We start from the raw sequence: 10126 nt of genomic DNA on the forward strand, positions 1-10126 counted from the left end.
AGAGACAGCCAGCGAGAGAGGGAACACAAGCAGGGGGAGTGGGAGAGGAAGAAGCAGGCTCCCAGCAGAGGAGCCTGATGTGGGGCTCGATCCCAGAGCACCGGGATCACGCCCTGAGCCGAAGGCAGATGCTTAACCGCTGTGCCACCCAGGCGCCCCTGCCCATATTTAAATCACTTGTTTCTTCCTTTTTGATTTGTAAAAATTCTTTGTATATCCAAAACATCCATCTTTTTTTTTTTAAAGATTTTATTTATTTATTTGACAGAGAGAGAGACAGCCAGCGAGAGAGGGAACACAAGCAGGGGGAGTGGGAGAGGAAGAAGCAGGCTCCCAGCAGAGCAGGGAGTCCAATGCGGGACTCGATCCCAGGACCCTGGGATCACGCTCTGAGCCGAAGGCAGACGCTTAACGACTGAGCCACCCAGGTGCCCCTCTAAACATCCATCTTTTGTCAGTTGTATTGCAAACACCACAAATTAGACTTTATCAACACCAAAAACTTTTGATCATGAAAACATAACATTAAGAGAATGAAAAGGCAAGGCACATAATATGAGAAAAAAATTTCAATATACATATTGAACAAAGGACTGATATTCAGTTTATTGAAAACCCCGTCAGGTCAATGAGAGAAATGCAGACACCTCAATTTTTAAACATGGGCAAAAGCTTGAACAGGTACTACATAAAAGATGATCTCTGAGTTGCCAATAAATATAGGAGAAGGTATTCAGCTCATTAGTTCTCATTAAGACACAATAAGAAGCCAGTCTGTACTCTCCAAATCCTAGTGCTAGAAAAACTAGTGTTTGCAATGATGTGGAGGATCAAAAACTTTTATTCTATACTGGTGGTCATATATGTTGGTACAATTGCATTGGAAAATAGTACCTAGTTTCTAGTAGTATGATGGTATATAGTAAAGTTGAACCTAGGCATAGTTATAATATACAGATCCATTCCTAGGTATATAGCCAACGGAAATGCCTACACACGCTAATAATAGCACTAGTCATCAGAATCAAACACTGAAAACAGCCTAAATGTTCATCAAGAGTGTTTATCTATGCAACAAAATGAATGAATCTTACAACTATGGGGAAGAATGAAAGATACTAGATACAAAAGAGCATGTTATATGACTCTGTTTATATAAAATACAAAAATCTGCAAAACAAATTGATGGTGATAGAAGTAAGAATAGTTACCTTCAAGGAAGGTGAGGACTTGGAGTGAATATACTGGGGGCACCTGGGATTAAAAACATTATCTTGTTCTGAGAGTGAGTACATGGGAAAATTTAGTTTGTGGAACTTCATTGAGGTGTGTACTTATGATTTCTGTACTTTTCGTATTTATGTATCAATTTAGTAAGAACTATCTTGAAAATGCCATGTGTTTGGAAATCAACAAAAACATGTCTAAATAAATAATCATGAGTAAAAAAAATCATGTTGGAAATATAACTTAGTGACAATACTGCATATTAAAACAGGTTAAGTGGTACTGTAAGGGAAATTTATAGTCTTATGTTCACATTGGAAAAGAAGAGAAGCTTAAAAATATGAGCCAAGTGTCCAAATATAGCACTAAAACCTTTTTTTAAAAAATATAAAAAGGCAACAAAAAAATAAATGAAATAGAAAATAAAGATACAATTTTAAAAATGCAACAAAAGGAAAAGTTGGTTCAAGGAAAGAAAAAAGAGAGAGAGAAAGGCACAAACAATGTTTAAGAGTCAACAAGGTGGACCTAACCACAGGAAGTCCAACCATATCCAGCAGTACAGTTTTGGCTTTTTGTTTTAAAATATTTTATTTTTAAGTAATCTCTATGCCCAGCGTGGGGCCTGAACCCACAACCCCGAGATTAAGAGTCACAGGCTCTACCAACTGAGCCAGCCAGGTGCCCAAAGTTCTTGTTTTCTAAAGATCTAAGGATCACCCTACTTGGGGAATGTATTACAGAAGACTTTGGATGCAAGCAGACTAGTTAAGAGGTCATTGCTATAATCCAGATGAGATGTAATGGTAGTTTTATTAGGACTAGTGTCTTCTTAGGAAGGATGCTCACATTCTAAAGTTATCTATTTACTCTCTTTACTTTTCTTACAATATTTTTATTGTTTGATGTTTACTCTTAAGACTGTAATCTTTACCTGGAATCTCTAAAAAAATATAGTATGAAGTAGAGCTATGACTTTTTTCTCAAATGGAGAACCATTTATATTAATACAACTCACTCAAAAATATGTTGAAATACTACCCTTGTTGTATATTAGGTTTCCAAATTTACTTGAATCTATTTCTGAATTCTCCATTCTTTGTTCTACCATCTATTTGTCTCTTTCTATGCAGATACTATATAATAGGTTTTACAGTAAGTTTTAATACCCGGAAAGATAAATTACTTCCCTCACTATTTTTCTTTAATTTTTCCTTGGCTTAATTTTCTTACATTTATTGTTCTACATGAACTTTAAAATCATTTCACCAATTAAAAATCCCCATTTTCATGCTAATTGGAATGGCATTTGTGTATTATTTTTAGAAGAATTGACACTTGTCTTCCATTGCAGAAACATGTTCTAACTTTCTATTTATTCAAGACACCTTTGCTTTTCATTGAGTATAGATAATCCAAAAGTGACTGCTGTTATGTTTAGTATTTTATGCCTTTTATTTGAATATCTGAAAGTACTATTCATTTTATTATGTAATTTAAGAAACAAATAGTGCCCATTTAGTTAATCACTCAGTAGTCTAAACATTTCCAACATTTCAAGCGTGTCATTTTGAATATGGAAATTCTTCTGGCTCTGAGAATTACTGAAAACCTCTGATTCATGATTAGGTTGAAGAGAAGGAAAATTATTAAAATTAGACTTATCAATTATATACGTAACATATAACAGGCACTCACGTGTAACTTTTGAATTTGTTACGCACCATTGTCTCTTTTACAGATGCTCCTTTCCAGCTTTTGATTTCATCATGTAGCAAAGACATGGGGGGGGGGGCAGGTTTGGGATTTGAATCAAATTATCTTCATAATTTCTGGGTGAATCAGGATTAGTTGTTCATCCAGAATTACTTAACAGTCAGTAGTGAAGCTGCTTGGATATCTAATATCCTCCACCACCTTTCCCCCCACAACCACCACCTCAATGCTTAGAGAAGAAAAAGACTACTTTCAAATAGTAAGACTCCCAATGAGTAAGAATGATCAAAAAATGTTATTGACATTATTTTTTTCTCATGTTTTAGTGAGATTTTGGTCTAGTGGAGTAAGATGACAGATGTAGCTCCTATTTATTACTTGGGTTTCCCCAGAGATGGTTCTGGAAACACCAACAAGTTTGCATCCTTACCTGAGACAGAGGATGTTTGGAGATGAATCTTGCCGGTGAGAGACGGGGAAGGAAAGAGCTTTGATTAGTTTTCTCTGTCTCCAGTCTGGGTCAACAGTCAACTGCTCCTCTGTATTTTAACCTCTCCTCTCTCTTGCCAAAGATGAATCTGGTTTTATTTAAAGAAGATAGCAGCCAAACCAGAAACTGAATAACCGTGGAGGGTAAATATTTGGGGAAATTATTTTTCTTCATACCTATATCTAAAATGAAGCAGATATGAGAATGTGAGGGGAAAGTCTAAATGTGGTGTGTTTGGGGGAAGGGATGACAGGATTCATTTTCAGTGTGTCTTAATTTAAGCAAGATGTGAGTTGGCTCTAGTCACACAGGTGGAATGGGGCTCCTTTGTGGCAGTGTGTGTCAACCCAAGGTACACATTAGAATCACCTGGGGTAATTTGGAAAATGCTAATGCTTCAATGCAACCCTCAAGAAGTTCTTATTCAATTGGTCTGGGATTGGGCCTGGGCCTGGGCCTGAGCCTTTTAAAAAGCTCCTTAGTGATTCTACTGCTAGGTTTTTAGGTTAGGTTCTAATGTGCAGCCGGTATTGTGAACACTGTTTCGGGGAAATTACCAAGGATCTAGGAAGATCAGACTTCTTAACAACGCATGAAACAAAATCAGCAAGATTTGGCAAGGGATTGCAAAATGGTGTGTCAACAAAAAGTAGTAGATATTTATTTTAATTCATCTTGTTAGGGAACAACCAGTGTCCAACAGTTAAGTTTGTGGGGTTATATTTTCTAAATTGACCCTTTGATACCAACATAATATTTCCATCAAATGAAGAAGAGTGCCATTATCTTGCATGTGTTATTATTTGAAGTCATATCTTGACCTTCCAAAATATAACTGTTTAGAAAGACCCGACATAGCATGATCGGCTTTCAGATTGTGGAGCTGTGCATGCCTGTCGCTGTTTCAAGGTGATTTCTGCAAAATGCTTCATGAAAAAACTTTGGGTCTTATTTCAGCCTTAAAGTTAGAATTCATATTGGAAAACTAAGGTCATTAAACCTTTGGGATTTATTCAGTTGTTCATTCATAGGGTACAGGGGATTACAGATATTTTCAGTGCCTGCTAGGCTTTTCATTTTCCCCAGCTTTCAAAACAGTTTGCTTAATAATGTGCAGATAAAGCCAGGATTAAACTCATGCTTCTGATTATTCTTTATTATTGTTTTTTAACTGACAAGTTATTACATTGGCTTTATTCTTGTCACTTTCCTCTTATGCTCCAATTATCTAGGCATCAAAGATCATAATGAAATAACAAGAAAGGAGAATGTTAAAAAATCATCTGTATAACACTAGGGTGTTGACATATGTGATAAAACTAGCTTTCCAACCTGGGAATGAGTCTGCATGAGTCATAGATCCTTCTTTCCTATGAGAAGTTGAGTCAAATTAAAAAAAAAAAAAGGATGGTGCATCAGTTGGGATTAGTTTGACTGTAACAGAAGCTCCCAATAGAGCTTTGTGCTTCTCACTTTGAAGCCCTGGAGGTGGGCCTTCCAGGGCTCTAGTGGTGGCTCTCTTCCACAAAATCTTCAGAGGCCTTGGCTACCTCCAGCACTCCTCTCTGCTTTCCCAGGGGTATGGCCCTTATCCTAACAGTTCAAGATGTAACTAGAGCCATCACATCAACATGTTTAGCAGCAGGATGAAGAAAGAGGCGATGGGAGGCAGGGTGGGGGAAAGAAGGAGCAAAGTTGCGCTCTTATTCTTAAGAAAGATCTTCAGAGGGGCGCCTGGGTGGCTCAGTTGGTTAAGCGTCTGCTTTCGGCTCAGGTCATGATCTCAGGGTCCTGGGATCAAGTCCTACAGTGGGCTTCCTGCTCTGTGGGGAGCTCGCTTCTCCCTCTGCCTGCCGCTCCCCCTGCTAGTGCTCTTCTTCTCTCTCTCTCTGTCAAATAAATATATAAAAATCTTTCAAAAGAAAGAAAGAAAGTTCTTCAGATAAGATCACACGATGAGATCACATTTATAGCTCATTAGCTAGAACTTAGTCACGTGGCCAACCTAACTGAACAGGAGTCTGGGAAATGTAGTGCCCAGCTGAAAATCAGGAGTTATAAGAGGGAGACAATGAACATTAGGGGCTAACCAATAATCTGTGTAATAAGTGGCATATGTTGGATTTGATAGTCTCTGGAAAATTATTTTCTGAGGTTGAATTCTGCTCCACAAACTTTTATTTTCTATCAGAAACTCCTCCGTACACACCATTACTATTCAATTACTTTTCAGGAGTTCTTCTCTCTCTGCTTTTCTGTGGGACCACCATGGGATAAACAAATAGAACTCCATAGAAATCAAACTTAAAAGGGACCATCCTACAGAGAAATGTACGTTTTCATTCTAACCTATTCCTTCTTCACATAGACAATTCATTCAGTTGTCTTACGATATTTTTATTGGAATCTGTCTAGGACTGATTTCGCAAGATGGAAAAGGTGGTAACCCAAATGGAGGGATTTGAGAAGTGTCACTAAAGGCCTTCCTACAAAAAAATAATCCCACAGCTTTCCCAACACATCACCTAAGATCACACCATTAATAACACATGGCTTTCTAAAATACAAAGTATTTGGGGGGAATTATAAAGCACCGAGCTCTTTTTAGCTATTTATACCTTAATATGAATTAGTTCATTATATACATGAGACCAGGTTGGAATAGGAATTTTGAGAGGTGAAACGAAAGGGAAATCTAAATTAGGAACATGACAGGAAGACCTGGGTGAGGCCACAAAGTTTCCCCACCCATATCTCCTAAGCATCTCCCATTCCAGTGTAGACCATTGCTTTCTACTGAAATATAAGGACAGTGGTGGGAATGTTAAAGAGGATTGCCAAAAGAGTGGGAGACAGCAGAGCAAAAAAGACAAATATCTCTACTTCAGGCTCCAGTTGAAAAAGACATTTGCACACTTAGTTTTACTTGGAGGAAATGATTATTTCATGATCTAACATTCATATACACTTAAATAGGAGTAAATCATGTTTTGAGACCAAGATTTTGTGACAAAAAAGATCATACCGCATTACTGGAGACTCTCATTTTGCCCGAAGCCAAGGTATCTGAATCCAATATCACTTCCACAGATAATTCCTTTCCTGATAATGGGTTTTGCCTTTTACTTCTGCTGATCAATGGGAATTTGTTTATTAGCCCAGACTGAAAGTGATGCAGTTCATTGAGATAAGTAAGTTGTCAAAATGGTGGGAAGAAGCATTGGAACTAAATGTCATCTACCGTGTCAGCAAATAGTGACAAATATCACTTGCATTTCACTGACATGGTTACTCTTTGCCTTCTCTCCTTATGTTCACTAGGGTATAAGGATCCTTCTGAAACTTCCCAGAGAACAGAAGCCAAGTCAACCATGCTGGGTGATTTGAGAGCAAGTTATTTGTCCTATGCCAGTTGGATATTATATAGGAATAGCGCCACCAGGGGCTAGTGCAGAACAGTGTAGGCCTAAGAGGTCTAGGTTATTCGTCATAGCAGATGAAGTTAGTGCACCCACCACTTGTGCTTTAGCCCTATGCAGGGCAGGCCAGAAGTGGCAGGGACTGAAGGCCCCTGGGAGCTACCCTCAACCAGTGATGAATAGAGTTGATGGATAAATGTCTCTTCCCCTTCTCTGGGAGGCCTGTTCAATATCATCTCCCTGAGATTCTTGGTAGGATTAAGCCCCTTTTGCTCATAGTAATAAGCTGCTCATGAATGCATTCTATACTGGCTTACTTCCCCTTTCTCTTTCATCTTCCCACTCCCCTACCAGAGCTTTCTAGGATCACCTCCCAAATTAGCTACTCACATTCAAATCCCTGTCTCAGTACTTGCTTCTGGGGGATTCCCACCTGAGGCATGGGCAAGAAAAGTAACAGAAAGCTGAAGAAGACATAAAGCATATCAGGTGTAGAAACTGGACTTAAGTATGTAGAAATCAGGTGGTGCTTTACATAACCTACTGCCTCTCAGGAATTTCAGTAAAGGATTGTGGGAACAGTAGTACGAGACATTTACTCTAAGTTCAGAAATGATCCTGCTTAGATCAATGGACTGAGAGATAATTTTAGGCATCAAAGTTCTTCACAAGAGCACTATTGCTGTTTGGAAGTCTTGCTTGCTTGTGGTAGTCGCTGAGACTTTTTTTTTTTTTTTTTTGAGACATTCTTGATTACTGAGCATGAGAGAGAGAGAGAGAATTCTACATGAATAAACTGAAATTTGGAGTCGGGGAGTGGGGAGATCATCTATTCAGAATGAAGAGGAGACAATCACATGGGTGCACAGGAGAGAGAAAGAGTGAGGGGGTGGGAGTGGTCCTTGCACTCTTAGGTATGACCTCTCCCTGCAAGCTCTTCAACCTTGAAAATGTTATATTAAAACACAAAATGCTCGGGATGAGTGGGTTCCTTGTGGGAAGTGGTGAAGGGACCCTGCATCTGGGGACACTTGGGGTGGATCAGAGATGGTACAGCTGAGCATCACAGCCTGGACACAGAAGGGCAACTCTGTGAATAAGCAGAAATTATGGGAAGAATTTAGGACTGTCCGGGCAATGACATTGGCTGGGGTCTGTGCCCCTTTCTCTCTGGTCTTCTAGGTGCCAGGGGGCCACAGCTGGCATCTTTGAGATGAGCTGAGCATCAAAAAGGGGAACTGAGGAGGTGGTAGGAGTTCCTCAAAACTTTTCAAAAAGGCTTCAAAATTTTTCTTTTGAGTCAGTTAAGCATTGTTCCTTCCTGGAACAGATAATTGGTTTAAATGGTTTTTGGAATTTCTTCTGGCTTGATTTATGACTCCGTGAAAGGAACCTGAAATTGTGCAGTTGTTGGTTACCTGAAAGTTTTTACTGAAAAAATTCTAAAGAAAGCGGTTTTAGCCGACTTGGTGTTCTATTTTTAGCATTTCATCCAGCAACTGTCTAACTCTATTTTATCTTCTGTATAATTTTTAAATATTCATTTTCTGCCTGTATCTGAAATTCATGAGTCATATTCTTTTCTTCTGCATTTTCCATGATTGATCCTTATTTTCAGCCTGAAGAGTCTTTCTCTTTCTTGTTTTTAATTTCCCAAGAGCCTTCTTAGAACTGAAGTTTTATCCACCCCCGATATCCCAACAATTTCCGTGGATCCTCTAAGACCATGGTTATAGGACTCCACGGGGTGCCCGATGGGCACAGTCATCCTCCGTCACCGCGGTCTCACTCCCTGCAGCGTCGCTCAGCGGCTGCCCACCACGCCTTCCGCAAGCAGATGCTCCTCCTTCTGACGCATCCTCCGAACAGCGTCCGTATAGCCTGACGCTGCGTCACAGCGCCTAACGCCTGCGTCACTCAGCCCACTTTGTTTCATGACGCAGGCGTTGTGTCGCCTCCCGTCCTCCCATCTCCTCGCAAGAAGCAGAAGAAGGGTGAGTACAGTACATTAAAGACGTTTTGAGAGAGAGGCCGCATTCACGTAGCTTTTGTTGCAGTACATTGTTATAGTCGTTCGATTTTACTATTCGTTATTATTTATTATTCGTTATCAGTTATTATTGTTCACATCTTACAGGGCCTGATGTATAAATTAAACTCTACCGTGTGTATGTATAGGACAAAACATAGTATATATAGGGCTGGGCGCTATTCATGGTTTCAGGCACCCCCTGGGGGTCTTGGCACGCATGCGCCCCGAGTAAGGCGGGACTACTGTATTGTTTCTGTTTGATTTGATTTTGGACTCCGAAAAAAAGCGTTTCTGTTCAGAATGTGGAGAGTTCCTGATGCTGCTTCATCGCTGGTTTTTGCCTGACACAAAGTAGGGCAAGTCCTAAGTGCTCCGTCCTGAGGACCCCGTGCCCCTCACCTCCCTCATGGCTCGAGAGAACAGGCTTATCTGAGAGCACCCTCAGTCTGTGCCCTCTCTCAGTCCTGGTGGCGGGCTGCCTCAGAGCTTGAGCTGGGATGTATAGAAAGAGAGAGAAAAAAAAGAAAAAAACCTGAGAACTCCCTTCCAGGTCGTCCCTTAAGACCTGAGCTCCTTACCCAGTCCCCTTGCTCTTTACCCACGATAGTAGGTGGAATAATAACCCACCTCCCTGCTCCTCCCAGATGTCCACGTTCAAAGACCGGGAACCTCTGAATACGTTACCTCACATGGCAAGAAGGATTTTGCAAATCTGATTAAACTGTGCCGGGGAGATTATCCTGGATTACCTGGGTGGGTCTAATGTAATTACCAGGGCCCTTGTAAGAGGGAGGCAGGAGAGTTAGAGTCAGAGGAGATGTGATGACAGAAGCAAAAGTCATAGCGATGTGAGGAAGGGACTGTGAGCCAAGGAATTTGGGCAACATCTAAACTGGAAAGGGAAGGAAATAGATTCTCCTCTAGAGCTTCCAGAAGGCACACAGCCTTGCAGACCCATTTTAGGGTCTAGGACTATACAATAATGTATTTGTTTTGTTTTGAACCAATAAATTTGTGATAATTTGTTTCAGCAGCAAAAGCAAATAGTATATCCACCTTGCAGAGCCTCTGGTAGTTGCTTTATAGATCATGTCTAGGTTTTGTTTTGTTTTTTAATAGTCAAAGGGAGAGATGGCATGGAGTGTCCTTACTGCATCTTGAGTGGAACCATTTCAAAATGTTATGATTTTGGACAGTAGGAGCTAACTTCTGTGTCATGTGGACCCCACCTGTTAATCTTTG

Source organism: Ursus maritimus (assembly GCF_017311325.1).
Source record: "Ursus maritimus isolate PB19 chromosome X unlocalized genomic scaffold, ASM1731132v1 scaffold_X1, whole genome shotgun sequence".
Classification (NCBI taxonomy): domain Eukaryota; kingdom Metazoa; phylum Chordata; class Mammalia; order Carnivora; family Ursidae; genus Ursus; species Ursus maritimus.